Here is a 22,215-nt window from a genome sequence, read left to right as displayed (position 1 = left end):
TGGCGTACGGGAACAGAAAGCGCCACTCGAAAGAGCTGTTGCGATAGCGCGAAGTTGAGTATGTTTTTTTTTCTGTGTGTGCTGCAAACCCGCTGAAAGGTGACTAAATCGTTGCGAGAAAAAGTCAAGCATGACGCTGCTAACAAACGAGAACGCCCAAGTATGGCACAACAATGAAGCAAATGGTAAAGGTGTCCACCGAACGGAAAGCGGAAAGTTATTTACGGTGAAAATGTTTGATCTTACACCGGCAGATATATCGTCTGGCGTCGCGTTGTTTCGGAACGATAGCAACGGACGATGGCCTTGCCTGGGCCAAGGACATTCGGTCGGTGGGTTTTAAATATTTTATGTACGTTCTTACTTCCTTTTAAATTTCATCAAAACCATTCTCACGAGTGCTGTGAAGCATTTGCACGAGGTAACGTATAGGAACTGGAGGTACTATAAAACAAGTTTGAGAAGAAAAAAAATAAACCACTTGTAAGGTATGCATCCACCCACTAATAAAATGTTGGCAAAAGGTGAATTTCATTCAACTGCTCACAGTCCTTGCTGCCATATGAAGATCATAGTGTGCAACAGCAGCACCATGGCAACAATGGACTCAGGTGAGAGTTCATTTCCTGTGCTTTGTTACAGCACTTGCTGGCACTTTTCTCATTACGCGTCCCTTTTTTACTGCGGAAATAAGTTCCACTGTATGTTGTACGATGAATTTTGTTAAAATTACTACTAATTTGTATTTATTTGTGGTTCTTTTTGTCGGTCCTCAGAATGGGAAAATCTTACAACATCACTAGCCCCAGTGTTGCAGTGTTGCAGTGTTGTTTCCATAGTGATGTTGTCCAACCGAGTGTCATCAACATTTTGATGCACATTTAGTCAGCCGTTACCCGAATGATGGTCATCGTACGACACCAGATCTCGAATCTCTTTCTCATTACGCCTTAAGCGTACTGTCCCGGGCTGGTGGTATGATGCGAGTAAAAATTTTGAAGTTACTTTTACCAAACGGCAAATGTTGCGCGTCCGTCTCCATCGCTTCCGTGTAGTGACATCAAAAGGGACGTTCACTGACATACATCCCGCGCTATGGCGTCTGTTTGACTTGGACTTTTCGCTGCTTCTTGTACGGAAGTTTTGGGAACGCTGCTTGTTGGGGAGGTTTTTCTCCCGCCCTCTGCTACGCTCTTGCCGCACCCAAAAAACCAACGTTGCGCTAGTTGTGGTCTATGCGTTTGTTTGATCTTATGCGAGCGTATGGTTTACGGACACAGCAGGAAGCTAATAGGGCAGCAGAAAGAGCAAACAAAGCCATAGTTTTCGATGCACTTCCACTATTGGCTTTATTTTTACGTACTCACGTACTTCGTGTACTCATTTGTGTGTTTCCCTTCTGAAGGTTCCCTGACCATTCCGTTTTCTCCCGTGACCGTAAAACCAAAATGCACACATGACTTTTTTCCCTTTTCTTTTGCTGCTGGCTCCGAGTGTACGCTAATGAGCTGTCAAATAGAGTAGTTTGACTTCAAAGCATGGCAACTTGCATGGTGGATGCACATGCAGCACGGTGGTAACGCTTGTGCTTTGCTTTCGACGATGTGAAGATAATTTGGTAACCGCAGCAGCAGTTTTTTTTTTTTAGCTCTTGGGCCCAACTAACGTGGCACACTGTACCGCGGGATGCATGCAGTGCGATGGGTACTCGAAGCGTGCACTAACTTCTAATTTAAATTCCAACACCAGTTAGGGAGTCCCGACCACTCCGTCACGGACCGTGGTTGCAACCGCACCCGATGCAACTGCACTGTGCCAAGGTGCTGGTTTCGGAACTGATGGGTAACACTGGCTGGTGTGATAGCTCTCCGGAGCGGAGTTACGCCCAGGGTCACCGTTCCCTGGCTGTGTTTGTATACAATTAGGGATTAATTTTCATACCCCTACTGCATCGCACACGTTACCTGGCATACGCACCCACGGAACCGAGCCGGGAGTTGAAGTGAAGTGCAAAACTTTATTACACGAGCGTTGCAGCGTACATTTTCCCCGAACGCTTCCGGATGGAAAAGTTTCATCCGCGGCCCTGCGAACGTTCGTTTGTGCGCGGTATCGGGATTGTTTGTGTTTGTAAACAAACGCCCGCGATTTTACACTCGGTAGATGTGAGCTGAAGCGAAAGGAAAATTATGTCCGGGTGGTGAGATTTACGTGCCGACAGGAATGTGGGCGATGGTTAGAGTCTGTCTGCTACTCGATGCCATTGAACAGTTTGCTAGACATGTCCGAGGTATTTGCAATAAAAGGAAAATGCAGCAGAACTCGTACGGGTGAGGGTTCAATTTTCCTACGCTTTTTTTCCTTTTTTTTATTATCGTTAGAACGGCCAGGCCGTATATCTTATAGACTACGCTTAATATCTAGTAGTAGTAGTAGTTGATAAGGTATAATTCGTCGAGAGAATATGCGATTCGATTTTTATTCCTATTATTAACTATATAAATCACACAAAAGTATCCTAGATGTGATCTAAACATAATTTTGCAGACTGAAATATGCTTAGGTCTTTAACAAAATCTGAGAATTTTGCAGATGCTAGAACCAACCGTTGGTTGATCTGAATGAGTAACACCTCCTGTTGCGTTTTGGAATTTTGAATCAAAGTAACCATACGAAAATGTAACATTGTAAATCCAAGATCTGTGTAGGATAGAGGTCAAATAATAGCCAAGATAGGAGTTCGCCATTTTGGATTTCATTTGACGTTTGGTCGCCCGTGTAAGATGCATAATATACTCACTCACACTCTCTTATCTTGGTATTAGTGACACTTTTTCCTTGCGTCTAGCCTACTTGTTTACTATATCGCGAAGTTTCACAATTAGCTTGGTCGTTACAGTTTTCCTTCGTTTTGAATACCTTTAGTTAAAACAGAAAACTGTTGATGGTTTTATAAAGTGGTGTGTAGACATCACATATTAGTGTTCTGAAACTAAGGGTTGATCACACGGTTGATCACCGGGAGATATGATGAGCCTCATCCTCTTCCTCATATGTGAAGAACCTCACCTACTCGTTGCCAAATTATCGCTTTACAAAATCCGATTCTCTGTCTTCTCAACTGCCTTGAACACCAATCATACCTAACACCAATCGCCTAACGCCAATAAGATCTGCAGATCTTATTCCGGACTAAAATCGAAAAACAGCGACACAAATTTCCAACCTAATCTAAAACAATAAAAATCTTGTTGCTATGACCGGCACGTTCAATCAACACAACTACACACAAAACATTTGAATGGAAAAGGGCGTCCAAACGTCAAATCACGTGCAACGAGCTTTTGGCTTCTTGTCAAATCGCTCTATATTACTCGACCTCTTTCCTACACAGACCTTGTTGTAAACCGCAGTAAAATAGTTTAAGGAGGCTATGATTTTTTTTTTTAAATGGCTATGTAAGCGGGAGCAATTGTTCAATAAAGCAGTTTTCGTAAATCGGTTGTTGATGTAGAAACAGCGAACAGTGAAGGTTTCATTTATCAGAGCTCTGGTTTTCGGCACCTTATCCTCTTCTGTCTGAATAGGCTCCCCAAGCATTGGATAAGGAGCAACTAGCGGGAAGGTCTGGTAAGCGGGTCGAATCACCACCTCTGCTTCACCGAGAAAACTCCGTTACCGTAGCATACAGAGGCTTCAGCAAAAGGATCAGTCCTTCGCATGGTCTGCCGAAGAAGCTCGGCGTGTAACACCTCCTGTATTGTGAATTCGCAAACTTAATTTACGGGCAGAAACTCTTAAGTCGCATCCTTTTGAGTGCTTTATTTTTAGAAGTCATGTATGGAACTTCTGCTCATTTACCGAAATCCAACAAATTGTGTTCAATATAGTCACGGTGAAATTGTATCAGCAATATGAGAATTTCTACATTCTTGTTGTTTGACTTTGATCAAACAAAACCGAAATTTTCTGACGAAAATCTAAATTAGAAACTATTAAAGACCTTGACTTTACTTAATAATGAACATCTTCCTTCAACATGTTTGATATATGGATAACTCTCAGATAGGTTCGAGAACACTGGTTACTATTTGAATTGTTTTTCGGGAATACATAACAATAACAAAACGGGAATACATTCGTTCAAGTTCAACATGTTTGAAATAAGAGCATTGAGTGATAAAAATCTAGTTAAATGTGTCTAAATAATCACATTTCTTGCAACTCGAGGTGTCTGAGGCAAAAGATGTACAAAAATGATATAAGTCGTATGTTATCTAGCTAACTTCCTGTAGCTATTATTAGTTTTCCTATACCAACGGACATCAAACTGCATCGTAGTAATTCAAAATTATCAAAATGTCTCCGCGTGCCACCGACCGAAATCCCTTACTCGCACTAAATTCTCCTTAAAAGGTGTATGTGATGATGTATTTCCTGTCATATCCACACAGACAGCCTTTATCCCACCACAGCCTGCCACCGAAGAAGGACGATCGTGATGATCAATCATGGAGGCACTTTGGTCGTGGCGCGTAGAAATCCTTACACCTATTCACCGTGACTGCACAATGACATCGCTCGCCCGCTGCACAACCGAACCAATATCCAATATCGATTGACTTTGCAGCGGGCCGGTGGTGAAACCACTCCTGCCGAGAGCCATTACTCATTTATCATCTTAAACCGTCAACGCCTGAAAAGACGCTGCGGATTCACTGCCGTAGCCGTTCAGCCTTTTCGTTGCGTACGGTGCGCCACAGCTTCCGGGAACCAAAGCCGGTTACGGAATCGAAGACGAAATGCGCTGACGTCTTGCGCTGGGTTTTGCGTCAACGGGCAGCACCAGTACCGGAGCACCGGTGTACCGAAAACACTGAAGGGACACAAAGAAAATAGCCAGGCAGATGAATAATATATCCTAATTCTCTTAACATGTTAATTGCAGACTGCATAATAAATCACCGTTTCGTTTTCCATTGTTTGCCAAAACCCGTGCAGCGAACGCGCCCCACACTACCGGGCTGGGCCGGTAAAAGGGCCAGAATTGGTCGCGTATGGTTTGGTGCCGCCATGGCAGTCCTTTTGCATGCCACCAGGCTGCTGGTTCTGCTTCCCCCGGAACCGAACCACTCAACAATCAAGCGTTGTTTCAATGAGCGAGAGAAATAAGAGTGTTAAAAGCTCCTTCCGTTAGGTGAACGACGGTAAAAGACCCCGAAGGAAGTCTTTCCCCAGGACCGATTCTTACGTCTTCTTCCAACGGAACGCAAGATTCTGTCCGAATCATCGCATGGCGCACAAAGTTTGCGTAAGCACAAGAGAGCATCCACCGGTCTCTGTTTCTATTTATCTAGTCAACGGCAATTTTGTTCAAGCATGAGCCTCTGTCCCACGTCGTACCCGATACCCCGGGTAAGACGTACCGAGCCGACGCGCTTTCCAAAAACCGCAAACCTTAGACCGGAGTCCAGTCCGGCTCGCAAAAGGAAGGAAAGTGATTTGTTCGGTTACGGACTATGGCTCCTCTTAATTATGTTTACGTAGGTCTCTTTTCTCCGGCCGGGAAACCGTGCATCGCAAACCGCACACATTGGCAGTATCATTGTTGTGCATACAATCAGGTCCCCGAATGGAGGATGTATGTTGCCTTTGCGTTAGAGATTTCTCAAACCCACGGACCACTCCCGCGCCACCGCGCCAACGTTTGCGCCATGCTGTCCCGTGCTGTGTTCTCGGGAAATCAATTTCAAGTCGGGAGACCGGGATTGTTGTCATTGCCGTTAGTGCTACTTCGGGATGGAGTTGTTTGACAAGGGTACGTGTCTGGCGTTTGCAACAACCCTACGGCAGTGCGTTTGGTTGGGTGGATGTGTGTGTGTTAGTACGCTGTTCATTCTTTCGCATTTGGCAGGAAAAGCCCGTTTTCCGTCGAATTAAGCACCGCACCAAGGGCAAAACAATACACAATTCGCCACACCGGGAAGTGGGATTTCGGTTGATGCTTACGCCTTTTCTTACCGAAACCCCCCCCCCCCCTCCCCCCCTCCGGGGTGGAAATGACACCCCTTCGAGTGAAGAATGCTGACGCAAAGTTTGCCTCCAGCCGTAATGCAGCCGAATAACGCCGTGCACATGCTGAACGGTGACTCAGCTCACTCAACTAAAACTAGCCGAAGAACGAATGTTCCGTACGAAAGTGCCATCTCGGTTTGGTGGTTGCTTTTTTATTTTGTTTGTGACCTTCTGCTCACCAAACAAGACGACCGACGTTGGGGCAACTTTTTGACGTTTGAAATATTTATTCCGATTGTGCAATGCGCAGTAGAAGCACTTTGAAACAATTTCACTTTTGCTCGTGGCTTTCGTTCGTTCGTTCGTTCGTCAGCGACGGGCAAAAGGCGACCGAAGTTCGCGAGCTGGTCTCAGCTGAGAGCTTTTGCCGCTGCTGAGCGCAGGAGTTAGTTAGTTTTGTCTCGATTGCAAATGACTTTCCTATGAGTTGTGCCATCCTCTGGCCTTTGCTTCGTTAGGCCGCTCTTGCTGTTTTGTAATATCCTTACGCTTCACCTTTTCATTTTATCCCCACTCAAATCCAATGTTGGCCGTGGTTTACGATGGTCCGGAGTCGGAAAAGTTCGCATCCAAACAGAAAGTGCTCGGTGCACCTTTCTAATTCGTCCATTCAACGGTCATCCCGCGAAGAGGGTCTATCTGCAATAGGATTATTACAGGATTTATGTTTCACTCCATCGCCAACTGGTTCCGAGTTTCTTCGTTTACCTTTCTTCAAGACGTTCCGTACCGTCAGGCGTCAGGCATGGATAAAAATTCATAATACGCGCGTGGAGTACACTGAGCACTGGAGAACGAAGTTGAAGCATTAACTTGCAACCACTTAAAACGGAGCGTGCGGAAGTGTGGCAAACGGACAGCGGAGAGCAAGGGTGAAAACTTCTGTTCAGCTTTTGTCACTGCACAGCACGCCGTGGCCATTATTTTGTGGCCACGTCTTGATTTCGCGTCTTGTACCGGGCGTGTGCGGTTGAGTGATTTTTTACAACCCAACCTTAATGAAGAAAGCAAACCATAAATAAATTAGACTTTATTTTGTGCGCTATGAATGAGGAGTGATTTATGTTGCCGTTGACTTTCCGGCGCACCCGAACGCGGACTCGGTGTGAAAAGAAATGTTGCTCCAGAAATAGTTCCCCCCCCTCGGCTTATGATTCCTGTGCGGAAGCGCATTTGGTTAGCGAATGAGATGTTTTTAAAAAAGGTGCTTTGAAAATACGTGGACACTAAGTTAGCACAAAAGGAAGTGTTGGGCTCGCTCGGTTGCCGATTAAGTTCATTTTGCAGGTGTTCTATTCAGGAGATATTCGTTTCGATGAGGATGAGCTAACATTCGAAAAGAATTAGTGAGTGAAGAAAGGAATTTGTGAGTACATCTCTTATGAATGTGATGCAGAGTACACGGTGCGAGTTCGCCGGATTGTGGCTAAAGATCTAGATCCTAATTAAAGGCAAAAAAGACAGGCCGAAAAGAACAAATTACATTCTGACCAATTTTTATGGTCGAACCAGTCAATTGTGTAGTTTTGTGTGACTTAGTATACTACATGTTACTTTCCGAGTTGGAATATTTTTCAGCAGATAAATTGAATTGAAGTGACGAACTAAAAATATTGTTCGTCAATTGATTTCGATCAGTTTCATTTGCATTGAAGAAAGTGCTTCCTCGTAAAGAATTTAATGAAGACAGATTTGAAAATGTGAAACTAATATAAAATACCCTAACATTTAATAAAATTAAAAATAAATATGATATTGACACCTAAAACGCCACTTTATCATCAAGAACAAAAAAAAGAACCATGACTTTGAAATATTAAAAAATAAATAAACTGTGCTATAGTAACTTTACGGTTACCTTTCTTAACACTAGTAAAAGTAATCCTGAATGCATTCTGGCAATTGATCTAAAGAAACTAAACTGGAAACACTTTCCATCCTTACTCAGCTTAAGCTTTACCGAGAAAATTCAAGCACAGACAGGCTAATGGAGTGCTTTATGGAAAAAGCTTCTTCTCGAAACTAAGTAGGATGTTCTCTTATCATGTGGATATTGTTAAGTGCTAAAACGGAAATCTTCTTCGGCAATTTCAATTCTAGTGAAATTTTTCCAACAGACTATTTTCTAGCCTTAGGTACTTGGGATTTTTAAATGGAATACCATTAAATGTCTGAAACCGAGGAAAGATTTGATTTTTCAAAGTGATCGTACATCGAGCGATAAAACATGTTATGAAATTGCAGGAAACAAAAATGTCCCTTACACACTCTGGCTTTCAGAGTTTTGTTTTCAAATCCGCTTTCTATTAAATGGGCGAACACGAAATCCATCTGTAGATGTGACATTAGCAAGTGGTTAGAGGCTGTGGAAAAAAAGAAAGCTAAAACGTTTCCTTATTAAGCATGATCTGAGATCGAGCGAAGTTAATGGCAAGAACCGGGTGAAAAAAGAAGGGACTAGATACATTTGGATCACATTTACACGCAAATGTATAAAAATCCACCAACAAAAGGGACCAAATATTTACGATCATAGTTAACATATGTTACCGAAAGTAACGCTCTACGTGTTACTGTTTACATCTAGTTCATGGCACTCTACAACATGTGTGTCCTGCCTAATGGTTAAATAAAGCAACCCACCTGCACCTACCGAACGCTGCACTTACGCTAGACAGCGAGCTAATTGGACACGGTTTATGAAGAAGTATGTGTGCCTTATCACCGGCTTAACAACTCCTCACCCCCCCCCCCCCCCCCCATCCCATAGCCCATGGACGATAAAGCTTTGGCTGGCAGCAACCATCCGATTCCGGTGCAGGCGAAAACTTTGGTCCGAGGATTACCGAGGATGAGTTACAGCAAAACGGGATCGCACACACACACGTCGTGTGTCGTGTGGAAGTTGCTTTACCTCGCGACAACATTATAACTTCAGCGCACAAATAAATCCCTCCGTGTAATCGAGCCACCCATCTCGATGGCCTCCTCCCCACGCCCACATAAACGATGCTGCGTAAAACGGCCAACCAGTTCGGTCTGTCAGTTCAGGCAAACATAAAACAGAAGCTTGCGGGTCCAACCGTACCACCACACGCGCCTCCAAAAGCATCTGGTAAGAGTTTTTGTCGTTTTATCACCTATGCCCAGTCGGCTCATCTTTTGCCATCATCCACAGAATGTCGTTCGGTTTCGTTCTGGGGTTTTTTTCCTCCTCCCTTCATCCCTCTCACACACACACACATGGCGAAAAGGGGCGAATGTGAGGATACGTTCCGGTGTCTTTCCGGCCACGGGATCCATTTGCCACACATTTCGCTTCGTAGTTTTGCTTGCGGGCTCGTTTTGTGAAGCCTTCACAAAATGAAGCGTAAAAACAGAAGAAATGCCATAAAACCAGCACGCGCTGCAGGCTGTCTTTTTCTTTTTCTTTTTTTTTTTGGTGGAAGACCCGAGACCGGATCTTACATTTTCAACCATCAGCGCCACCACCAAATGGTCGACGGTCGGCGGCCGTGGTTCGGCAAACGGAAAGGTGTCGACAGGCGTGTGCACTTTCAGTGAAAAACGTCTCCGTACTCCCAGCAGACCGGTAACAGCGTACCAAGCCGAGCCGGAAAATGTTGTAACACACGTTGCGCAATAAATAATAAGGAGAGCGGGAAAATAAAAACAGATAAGCACTGCAACACATCGTCCCTGTACGTCAGTGTGTCATCGGGTCCGTATCACGGCTAGTGTGACCAAGGGACCAAGGGACCACAATCGTGATCCGTTGGACACTTGGTACGATTCCGCAATCGCTTACCAGGGATTCGAAACATCCGAACGTATATCCTTACAAGCACCATTTTGCTTGCCGAGCTGATTGATGCTAGTATCGCTAATGCCGCTCGCCAATCGGCTCGTGGTTCTCGTGTTGGCAGTCCTGTACCTACGTAAGGATTGCGTGGTCTGGTGTGCTGTTGAGACTACAAAAGTGTAATTACTTATCGCGCTGGTCGCATCTTAATTTATGCAACATTAATTAGCATACGGCTCAGGGCCTCCCGTTCCCGCTGCGCTGCGCACCTTTTGGGGCGGACCGTGGCACACGAAGGGCATAAACTAGCCCGCGAGCCAGCGGCACCAGTCCCACCGCTAACGGGCAACGAATCTTCCAATTCTGGTGAAAGATTTTATTGGCCTGCAAACAAACTCCGGTCGGCAATGGTGGGCCGCGTCGAGCCTGGGCCTAGCATCTGATAAGACACGACTTAATTGATGGCCATGAAACGGAGGTTTGCTATGATGTACTGTTTTGGGAGTATTTTCCATTTATTTCGCTCACCTCTTCTTCACCTTCTTACGGCTGCACGGAAGGCCATGTACGGAGGAAATGTTAAACCAGTTCGCTTTTTCCCCGATAGCGGCTTAATGTTGTACCATTCCGGCACTGGCAGTGGGGTGATGGTGAAATTGTTTTAGACCGTTTTCTAATTGTTTACTACCGTGGGGCCGTGGGCTTGCTGCCGCCGATGCCCAAAAGGGTAATTTTTAACCTGCAGTTGCTTAAATTGGTCGACTTGAAGCGAAAAAAAAGCGAATAAAAATTTGAACCTAATTGCAAAGGGTAATATCTTCCTGCACTGACAGTAATTATTGTAAAGCATAATTTGCTGTCAAAAACATCATTGATTGTTGTAGAATATCTGCCTCATTTTGGCACTGTAACTCCGGTGGACTCGGGAAATATTTAAAGAAAGTACCGCTAGTCTCCAATTACTGCTTCAGCAGATACTTTCTACATTAGTAATAATGACGAATTATAAATTAGAAAAAAGGATGTCCTACTGGCGCCAAGTTGCTCACTTTCTTACCCAAGGGCATGAATCCTCTCGGGTCAAAGTAAATTAACCCGTTGACCACTTTGCCCGAGAAAACCTTGAGGAGAAAACCGAGAAAATCGTTGCACTACAGAGTGAGGAGTAATATGCAATAGCTGATTTATCGTACTGGTTCCGGTACAGTACATTTTTTTTTTGATTCACAGTTAGCTCATAGAATTATCTAAAGATTTTGATTAACTAGTTGTTCTTTTATCAATACTGAATTAAGTTCAATTAATGGGTGTCAATTTTAGAAGTGAGTACTACAAAAATAGTCCAACGGCCGAAAGGTTAAAGTAATTTTTACCATAAAATGATCAAACTTGAAAAATGACTTCATCTTAAATCTATTTGAAGCATATTCTGCTAAAGGTGAATTCCACTTCTTATAATTATAATTTAAAATTATAATTTAAAGAAAAAAACGCTCCAGTTATTTAAGATAAAACTATAACCTATTCTCGTCTTAATACTCCTGGCAAATTGATAATTTTATTTTTAAATTAAAGTGCCAATGGAGGATTTCAGCTTGCAAAAAATCATTTTCTATCACATAATCAGATGTGCTACCTCGATCACCGCCTATGACAGAGCATGGCATCACGGGAGCCCTTCCTACTTGATGACTGTCAGTATGTTGCCCACAAAACATGCCTCCCGTAGATCTCAACTATTATTTCATGGCAAAATATTGCTTATAGAATTAAAAACAACAATAGCAAGCTATAAAAATGACAACGAAACTGTTGCTCATTTAACTGATCGCGGCAGTGAAAATTCTATGCACCGTACCGTGCCTTCGCGTTCTTATCATCCAGCCTCAATCGCTCTCGTCTGCTTGCGTCAACTTTTCACGCGAAACAATCTTCACGCTAAATTCGCTTGCTTCACCGACAACGGCCGCTAAAAGCTACAGCAAAACAGGACCATTCGCCTAGCAAATGCCGTTGGGTGAAAAACAACAACAACAACAACAACAACAAAACACGTTGCCCCAGAACCCAGATCCAGAAACGAGACCGACCCGAATCCTGGGTGTCTTGTAATGAAAAATTCCTAATTGTAAACATGGTAAACAAGCAGTACGCCAAACGGCGGCGCAGGAAGAAGCAAGGAGGTAAAAAAACACACACACCTTCCGCCATCTTTGGGTCCTGTGCTTTGCGCCTAAGGAGTACGGAACCCACCCGCACCGGGTAACTTCCACCTCCTGTAGGGGCTTTGCCATCCTGTGCTGGGTGGGGCCAAAGCGAATGAGAAAAATCTTATCTCTCTATAAATTGCTATAATGGATTTTATTAATCATCTTCATAAGCTATTACGTGCCGGGGGTTCATCCGGACCCGGCAGTGCAAGATCCCGAGACCGGAAGTGTGCACCAAAGCACCGGCCCGCGCCCGGAAATGTGACGGAATGTGACGCGGGTGCGGAAACGGTGGCGCAAAACGAAAAAAAAAACCGAAATGAAACAAAACACACCAGCCCCGAACCGGCCGCTGGGCCCTACTTACGCCCGCGTGAACTGCGGTACATCGGTGTAGATGGAGCGCGGGTTAAAATAAACTTCCGGTGAATTTTTGCTTAACGTCGGCCGAACACATTCCGGTTTTGCGGGCCCCGGGTACATGACTTTTATTCATGTCGACGTGTTGAGGTGAGCTGCTTCTTCTTGTTTTTTTTTATTCGCCATGGCCAGGTCTTTTTTTTTAACCTTTTCCATTCCGACCGTTGTCGCTCGTGAAGCGGGAACCCTTGCATGTTGCCCAATACCATGCTAACACACTGTACTGTAGGTGTGTTTGTGTGCCTTTGCGTGTGTGTGTGTGTGTGTGTGTGTGTGTGCGTTTGTGAATGTGGTCTCATTTTTGCGGCGAAACCGTCAAGAGCCCTCTGGGTTGGCGTCGTTGTCGTTTTACGGAAAATTAAAAGCGCCCAGAAAAGTGGGACATTTTCCGAAATGTCCGGGTGGCACTACGGTTGGGTTGGGTGCCCACCCACTGCCCCTCCCAAAAAAAAGGGATGATGGAACGAGTTCCGGCCGAGCATAACAACACAACTAAAGTTTAGCAGCAGCAGTTTCGAGCGCCAGTTTTTTTTTTTGTGTGAAAGCTTTTTAAGCGTTTCCCCACCCAAACGTTGCAAAGGCTCCGCAACTGGGGGCTGGTCACCCGGCCCGTGTCTTGGCACGTGGTGCCTCGGGACACTGAAGCCATGCAGCGTTTTTTTTTCGTTTGTTTTTAAATTTTTTTCGGTCGGTTCCCGTTCCCTTGTTGCAAAGGAGCAACACGCTCCACATTTATTCTTTGGATGCTTATCGTGCACGGTAACCTGGTTCCCTGGGCTTCGTCCCGTGACTCGCTCCTGCAGAGTGTGTTTTGTGTTGGGCATTCGCTCTCATCCATTTCCTGGGTTGGGGGGGGGGGGGAGCTGCAGGGATGGTACCTGAAATCATGAATACCGCCACACAACAATCCCGGTTTGGCCGGTGGAGCTGCCAGCTAGAAACTACCAGACGACGTCAACGATGACTAGATTGTTCGCCAGAGATTATGCTCCGGTCCCAAAGTCCGGACCGGGCGTTCCCCTTAGCACAGCAAGCGGATGGCAGACCCATTTCATGGTGGAGAGCGCGCCGGAGTGAGGCAATACCATCCAACCCACACTTGCAGCAATGCAGGGTGGCACATTGGACCGGAGCGTCCGATTAATTATTCAAAAGCTCAAATTCATACCGTCAGTTCGTGGAGGACAGTTTTCCAGTGCAACAGTGCGGAGTGGAGTGGCGAAAAAGCGATGGTGATGGTGGTGGCAAAGAAACTCCCAGCTCGGACTGGTTCAACCAGCAACTTTTGCGATGAATGGCTGGTACGGGTCGTTGCATGGCGGGGATATTTAAGGGCGGAAGTTGTGCTTCGAGAATCCCACCGTACTCCCTGTGGCTGTGAATTGAATGTAAATGCTGTCCTTCCCTCCCAGGTACCGATGCTGTCCCACCTCCACCACAATGCGTCGGAAAAGAGGATCGGTTGCAACCAGAAATGCAATGGACGGGGCCTGATGCGGAGCAGGATTTTTACGTTTTGCTGTAAGTGGACCGGGGTCAAAAACATGAAATGACCACCAGTTAAGCCGAAGCTGCTGAGCACTGTTTAAAAGTTCGCATTGCTTTCTGGTTTTGTGTCGCTATTAACCTACGGTTGTACTGTTTACCTCTTTTTTTTCTTGTTGCCATTTCAAAGGGGCACAGTTTTATGGGGCAGTGAGTTTCAAAATATCTGTTTGAGTGAGCCTCTGCTTTTGATAACGATAACATTTGTCATCAAAATTGGATAGAAGATGATCGTCCATAGATGTGGTTATTTTTAATGGATTTCAAATGCAAAAACACTCATATTTGCATTCATTTTCATTACAATTACCGTCTTTTGCAAGAGATGAAGGATCATTGAAGTGTGGTTTGGCGACTGGAAAAGATGGCAAGTGTACATTAAAATGGAAAGGATCTTGAAAAATTGTGGTTTTTGGTAATTCAATGAATGAATAATTTATTCGCAAGAGTTAAAGTGTTAGTAAAAGTTAATAACAAGCAGGCAACAACTTCAAGCGGTCTAGACCTAGGCCTGCCATTTTTAGCTCTGTTTGACCTTATTTACCCCTTAGCTGGATTTCTGTCAACGAGAGAAATCTTCGGAAGGGCTGTTGAACCGGTCCTGTCGAGTCATGACTGGTACCACTGTCAAACATACCACCGGGTCGTCCTGGTCGGTGAACAATTTGGCTAAATCGAATGAAATACTCTCGACCTGTCACATCAACGCCATTGCGAAAGTGTAACTTTTCCTGTAATATACTTTGAGCTTTCATGGTTAGCGGTAATTTATTATAAGATGAAGTCTTAAATTAATATCAGCAAAAATTCACAGCTAGCTAAGATTTGAGACAGTTTCGACACATCGTTTATTTTTGGGAAAATTAAAATATACCAAATGTTTTGTACCGTGATCGTGCACGTAAAATAAATGGTAGACTGTCAAATGTCAAATGGTCAAATGTCTTTGACCCTACGTTGTGTATATTTTACAGTTTTTCAATTTACAAAAATGCTTAGATATTTGGAGCGAACCGAATAAGCCACGAGCTCATATCAAACTTAAAAACTCTTCTTCTTTTTTCTCCTCCTCCAATCTGACATCTTCTAATCGCCAGGTTGAACGTTTGACATTTGACGTTTTGGTGTCAAACACTAAGATTTATTTTATGCAGTGTGACCAAGGTCTGTGTAGGATAGAGGTCAAATAATAACCAAGATAGGGGTTCGCCATTTTGGATTTCATTTGACGTTTGGTCGCCCGTGTAAGATGCATAATATGCTCACTCACATTCTCTTATCGTGGTATTAGTGACACGTATATAGCCTTATTGTTTACTATATCGCGAAGTTTCACAATTAGCTTGCGTTTCACAATTAGCGATTAAGTTTTCCTTCGTTTTGAATGCCTTTAGTTAAAACAGAAAACTGTTGATGGTTTTATAAAGTGATGTGTAGACATCACCTATTAGTGTTCTGAAACTAAGGGTTGATCACACGGTTGATCACCGGGAGATATGATGAGCCTCATTCTCTTCCTCAAATGTGAAGAGCCTCACCTACTCGTTGCCAAATGATCGCTTTACAAAATCCGATTCTCTGTCTTCTCAACTGCCTTGAACACCAATCATACCTAACACCAATCGCCAATAAGATTTGCAGATCTTATTCCGGTCTAAAATCGAAAAACAGCGACACAAATCTCCAACCAAATCTAAAACAATAAAAATCTTGTTGCTATAACCGGTCCGGTTAATGAACACAACTACACACAAAACATTTGAATGGAAAAGGGCGTCCAAACGTCAAATCACGTGCAACGAACTTTTGGCTACTTGTCAAATCGCTCTATATTACTCGACACTCTATCTACACAGGCACTATCCTACACAGACCTTGAGTGTGACACTATTTAACTAATTTAGTATTTCAAAAACTGTTTCAAAGTATACATTTTTTATTCCACCATTTTGAAATAGTGAAAAAATTAAATCAACTTCTTTCGAGTACTTCCAGCATAACATTCTTATAGATTTAATTATACTTAACAGTTTGTGTGAATAAGCACGAATCAATAAAAAATATTTTATTGACACTTTGTTACTTCACATCTATCAATAGAACGTTGCATGCTACACTCAAAAAACAAACCGGCCGTAACCTAATACGTCGTTCTGGAAGGGCTTTATTGAAATGAAATTGGCGCACAACTTCAACCATGACGAAAAGGATCAGATTCACGATGCTTTCCACAGAAGCATTTTCCTACGGTTGTTATTCAATATCCACAAAGCTAATACAGCCGAGCAGTGGGCAGTGGGTTTGGCAGTGGCAGAGTGCGGAAAGCCCCCCCCCCCTTTGCGGAGATTTTCAAATTGTCGCCATCTTGAGAACGTGAGTCAGCTGGTGTACCGCTGACGTCAAGAACGATGGTGAACGATTTTTTCGGCGAAGAAACCGCACAACAGCACACATGCACACTCAAAACCACATGGCATGGTTTTTCCAGTTCTGCACTTCGAATACGATCCGATCGATCCGGTCGCAACAAAACCCGGCAAAGTAGCAAAAGTGTTCCGTTGCGAGACCGGAAAAACCACACCGAGCGTGTTTTGTGGCGAGCAGAACTTAGCTGGTACTGCCAAGGACCGATTGGCAATACGTTCCTGGCGTAGTGAACTGCTTTCGCTAGCCACTTTCGGATGTCGGTCAGGGCGCATACGATGCAGCCGCAGTCTGTGCACCATCACCTCCGAAAACCCCACCGTTCCTGTAAACCATTTTACCCGCTGCTGTCAGTACTTCAGTATCGTGAAGTACACCCCCAGCGACCTTCCATTCGGCCAGACATTGGTCCGGCCAATCATACACCGTCTCGTTTTGGCGGATCGGAAGGGAAAACCGTTGCGCACAGGATATCGATAAAGTGTGCTGCAAAGCGGTGCAACACTAGCCTGAACATAGCACTAGCACAAAAGTGCCAACAAGCGCCACCCCGCGCTCACCTTCAACCCCGGGCCAGCGTGATTTTCATGTGCCCTCACTCGCTCTCGCCCTTTACTATGAGGCGGGATTGGAAGATTATGTGCTCGCACGATCAATAAATTTTAGCACTATTGCCAACCTCTTTACCCTGTCGAAGTGGTCAACATTTCGGCAGGGTTGGTTTTCTGTGCGGTTCGTTAAACCGAAGCGGAGCTGTTCGCTAAAGCTCAAATACACACACAACCGCTAGACGGATAGGGACGACCGTTCACGATCAAAATCAAACCGTTGAATAAGGAAAAGTTTTTCTCGTACAATTGGATATGGCTTTGGTTTGTTGGAGGGACCCTCTGAAAAAAGGGGCCCAAAGAAAAGACAAACGCCTAGAGATATAGGCAGCATGGTGCTAACTTTTTGCGAGACAAGCACGTCGGACGGCATGGAACTGGGAAGTCTATCAGATAAGAAAGGAAAATTTGCGACACACTTGCCCACCCTTCCGCTGCTTCTGCATCCTGCACAAAGCCGCACAAAGAAGATATTGACCGAGTTTCCGCTCAACTCCGACAGGGCAGCCAGTTCGGAAGGGTCTGCGTTCGGGTTTAGTGTGAAGTCTATTTTAGATTTCGCTCTCCTCCACCGCAAGTGTGGCTGGGAAAATGTGCGGGCTGACGTACAACTTCAACGTCCCCCACAAGATGCCGCAGATCACGGATCGGTCAATGGATTAAATTTGATAAAGGTTAAGACATTTACCCGACTGGTCGGGTAAATCGATCCGGCACTATTTGGCACCGTTTGCGGGCGGCCGGGAAAATAGAAAGATACCGTTGAATATTTGATCGCTTCGGTGAGGAGCATGAGCGGTTTTAATATTTGACACTTTCGACCAAAAAAAAAAAAACCCCGCAATGATAGGGCTGTGAATTAATCATGACACCGACACGGATGCGCAAATGTGAAAGAATGCATGCCGGCGGATGTGTCTGGACAAGCCTTTGGCTGGTTGTTTCGTGGACACATTTCCACGTGTGCCTTTGACCCATTTTACCCAACTCGAAGCAGGGGTTTTCAATAATTCGTCGGGCACGCAACAGTGGTTACGGGGGCGAACTGGCGATTCAGCGGTGGAAAAAGGTTGCCAGACCCCAAAAGCGGGTAAAATTAATGACGATTCGGAATCAATCGATTCATTTCAAAAACCTACCAATTCAATCATCAATCCAACACACCGGAGCCCACCCAGAATTTAGTCCTTTCGTGCTTCGGGTGGGCTGGCAAGGTTTTGATTTATGGCGAGCTGTACAATGAACTGCCCGCCCCGAAAGGCAAGGGTTGCACGAGCCCTCACGGGGCTAAATGGAAAGTAAAACTCCGATTCCGTTAATTAATCGACGTGGTGCGGTGTTGCAAAACCCCGAATGAAGCCTCTCTCTCTCACTGCACGAAGGTCACATTTCCGTGCGATGTTGATGGTGGTTTTTTGTTCTAGAAATTCTCCAAACACGGCAAGGTAAAGGAGCGAGCCCTATAATCAGGTTCAGCGGTTCTTTCACGCCACATCGTGGGTTCACGTTTGTTTTTGATTTCTTTTCCATCAGCAGTTTTTTTTTATTTTTTTTTAATTCATCGAAACCTTTGTTGTTGTTGCCTGCCTTGGGCCCGAAAGATCCGACACCCGGAACGGTCAGGGTTCGGCTGTCGGCAATTAAAATTGTTCCGGCATGTTCTCATTCCCCCATCTTCCGTTACTGTGCGTTGGTCGCATTCCGGGAAGCGAGCCTGGGCTCTGGCTCAGTAAGGGCCTCAGCTTTGCCAGTGGGTGGCACGGAAGTGGCAAACAAACACCGGGAAACGCCAATAAGGTGGTCCACGTTACCGGTATCGTTTCATGTTTTTTTTTTAGTTTTTTGATTATTATTTTGTTTCTCATGGTCACGTTCGTTTGCACCTTGTGCGGCGGTGTTACGCCCACGGTGGGAGCACGCTGTAAATATTGATTAACAACCCCGGGTCGGTATAATTGGAATGTAAGGCTTACGAAGCAAATCAAACGGCCAACCGCGTGTCAAAGCGGAAACTTTCCTGCCGCAAATTTTCCATTTCAGTTTAAAAGCTTGAGGAGCTTTGCGTTAAAATCATACTATTGAATAGCTTATTCACGTCATACTGGCAACAAATCTCGAATCGGAATGGTTGTTAGCAAAATGCGATAAAACCTCAAAAAAACCGCGGTCTGGATTTGGTTTGTTGCCAAAGTATTTCATCGTCAATATTGAAACCTCGATCACAGTCACTCTTTCTTATCCGCATCTTAAAGCACAATGCCTTTAACAAAAACCCTTCCTTTGCACCAATAGTACGGTGTACAGTGTAATGAAACTCGACCAACAAGCGATTGTCGGTGAAAGTTTTTCGAAAGCAAAAATCGAAGAAAGTTTAAGCGACCTTAAGAACATACTACTACCCGTAGCTTTGGTAGACATCTTCACAAGCAAATAGCGTGCCCGGGACGTACAAACGAGGCGTCACCACTGCAACCGACCCCCACCCCAGGAGAAAAAAAAAACCCCTCGGAACAAGAAAATGGAAACCCTCTTTACTTTGCCGTTGCGATGTTATCCGAAGGGTTTTACCGGTATCGCAAAGCACCGTCGGCTTTCGGGGGGTTTAATTGCATTAAAGCTGGCACAGTGGTGCAGGCAAATGTTTGTACCTTGTTGGGTGGTTCAGCAGCTGGAATTTTCTTCAAACAAGCTTCAAAGGTTTTCAGTTTGTGACTGGTGTTTTTTGTTTTGTTTTTGGTAACGCACTGAATAACGCACTCCTTGTTCTATTCAAAGGGAACAACTTTTTAGAGCATTTATGCGTGCATGTGTTTTGATGGCTTGTGCTTTTATTCAACAAAAATGTTTATCTTCCTATTTCAACATATTAAATGTGCTTTTGCAAAAGTTCTACTACAAATTTGTCATAAACTAATTCCTATATAATAAGACTAAACGTAAGGAGAAATAGCCATGTGACAATGACAGTACGGGGTAGCCATCAAACTGCAATAAATCATTAATAAATATACTGAAAACTGGATTTAAGTTGATAATTGTTATACATAATCTTGCATAATTATTGCAGTCCTAATCTCCACAAAGGGGTTTCAAAGTAGCAATTAGGTTGAAGTAAAAATTTGTATCGTCATAACCGGTTGAATGTATAAGAGCATAATCCAAGAACATATCTAGCCAGATTTTCGAGAATTTCGAGATGATCCTCGAGGCCATTCAAATCGTTGGCGAGTAAGTCAACCTTTGGAGTGAGTAGACTTGAACTGAGTAGATTGAAATAGTGACGAGAAGTGTTCTATCTCACAACAACTCACTCAAATACCATCACGAAGAATTAAATCAACTCTCTCACTATAGCAAGAATATTGTTCCATCCGGGGATGTCCTACGTTGTGTTTTGTTAGTCAAAAAAGCTTTTAACAGCTTCGGTGGCTCTGAAAAAAGCCGATGAGGACCACACGGGATATCTTGTCGCGACGTCGATGTTGCGAAGATGTTGCAGGAAGAAAAGAGGTCGAGCAACAAATTATGGCTGCTTTGATATCCTCCATGAGGATCTCTCATTTTCGTTCAATGTGGTGGTGGGGATCTCACCACACGTTTCTAATGTCTAGTTCGCAAATGACCCAATTAACATTTAATCGTTAAGACGCTTAAAAATCGCATAACTCAATACAAATGAAAATTCCAATCCATTCCCGGAAGTCTTTTTTGTATTATTCGTTCGCCATGAACGGGCAGAAATGACTCACATGTTCCCGTTTGTTAACGAAAATCTTGGAAACACCCTGTTATTGTGTCTGCAAGGATGAAAATTCAATAAATTTATTATTTACTAAGCTCAATGATAATACACCTACCAAAACTCTATCGTTTCAATAGTACAACAAAAGTATGTGCGACGTAACACTGTGTTTATTTGGCACTGTTTGTGCACGTGATACGTTGCGCCTGATTTAGTTCAGTGATTTTCCGACTTCCCTTCCGTGCATGGGAATCAGGTAGCACAGAAACGAAGGAACGAAGCAGAAAAAAAAGATATTGTAGACAAACATAAAGTGAAAGGTATAGGGATAGCAAAAATGTCAGTGATAAATAAATAAACAAACCCTTCCTACCAGCGCACCATTGCTGTACGGTTCAGTGGCGCTCGGGGTTTCCTCGTTTTAGCTCTTCGTCCAGGTGGCACAGGTGGTATTTATGAATTGATGATGGTCGTTTTTTACATGTACGACCACCATGTGTGTGTGTGTGTGGGTGTGGGTGTCTGCATGAGTGAGCAAGTTGACCGTGGACGTGAGTGAGTGAGTAAAGTATCTAACAACGACAACGAGCGCTATAACAATAACAATGAAGTGTAATAAAATAAAGTTCAAACGGTGGAACGTAATGCGATGTGTATGCCGTGAGTGTGGATCGTGCCAGGTACCACACACACGCCACACGCTTTCATCCACCCGTTGGCAACGGAAATTAGTCAACCAAATGAGTGCCTCTTGAGAGCGAATGCATGGCCCCACCGGTCGGTGTACCGTGGTTGGATAAAATTCGTTTCATGTGCCGGGATTTTCCATCGAGATCACGGTGCACGGTTTGAAGTGGTCCCATCCTTGCCGGTCGGGCACCGGGCCTTACCAATCATCAACGGCTGAAGAGTGTTCTGGTGTGTGTGTGTTCGCTACGGGGTCGCCCAGCATGCTACATGCCTTGCTTTGACTGATGTTAGCTTACGGCTTATCGGTGCGGAATGGGATTATGCTTTGGGTCGGCATTTCCGTACTCGTGCCCCTGGCCTAACCGATCCGAGACGGATCGTGTCCGGTTACCCCGGGACCGTCGAGTTTTGCGCTGCCCGGCACTAGATTGCCGCAAAGCCAAAGCATCCCTGCAGCCCCGGCCTTGCACGGGGGTTTGGGTTTTGGGACAGGCCATAAACGTCACTGAGGTTCGCGTCCTTTTAATGGTGCGCCCGGCATCCGGTTCACCTGTGTGCTTTGCCGGTGCTGATGGGTCAGTGGCGTACCACCGCCCCGACTACCCGACATCGTAAATAAATGAGCGATTTCAAAGGATAAATTCCACGGGCAGAGAATTAAAGTTATTGACGTAGTGGTGATAAGCTGGCCGGGGATTT

General features: G+C 44.6%; 1 protein-coding gene across 1 annotated transcript in view; it reads left to right on the top strand.

Annotated features, from left to right (window-relative positions):
- LOC128306479 (hemicentin-1) overlaps positions 1-22,215 on the top strand; it is a 46,171-nt gene that overhangs the window by 2,954 nt on the left and 21,002 nt on the right. The window lies entirely within an intron of this gene.

Source organism: Anopheles moucheti, chromosome 2 (genome assembly GCF_943734755.1).
Source record: "Anopheles moucheti chromosome 2, idAnoMoucSN_F20_07, whole genome shotgun sequence".
Classification (NCBI taxonomy): domain Eukaryota; kingdom Metazoa; phylum Arthropoda; class Insecta; order Diptera; family Culicidae; genus Anopheles; species Anopheles moucheti.
This window is presented reverse-complemented; position numbering and strand designations above follow the sequence as displayed.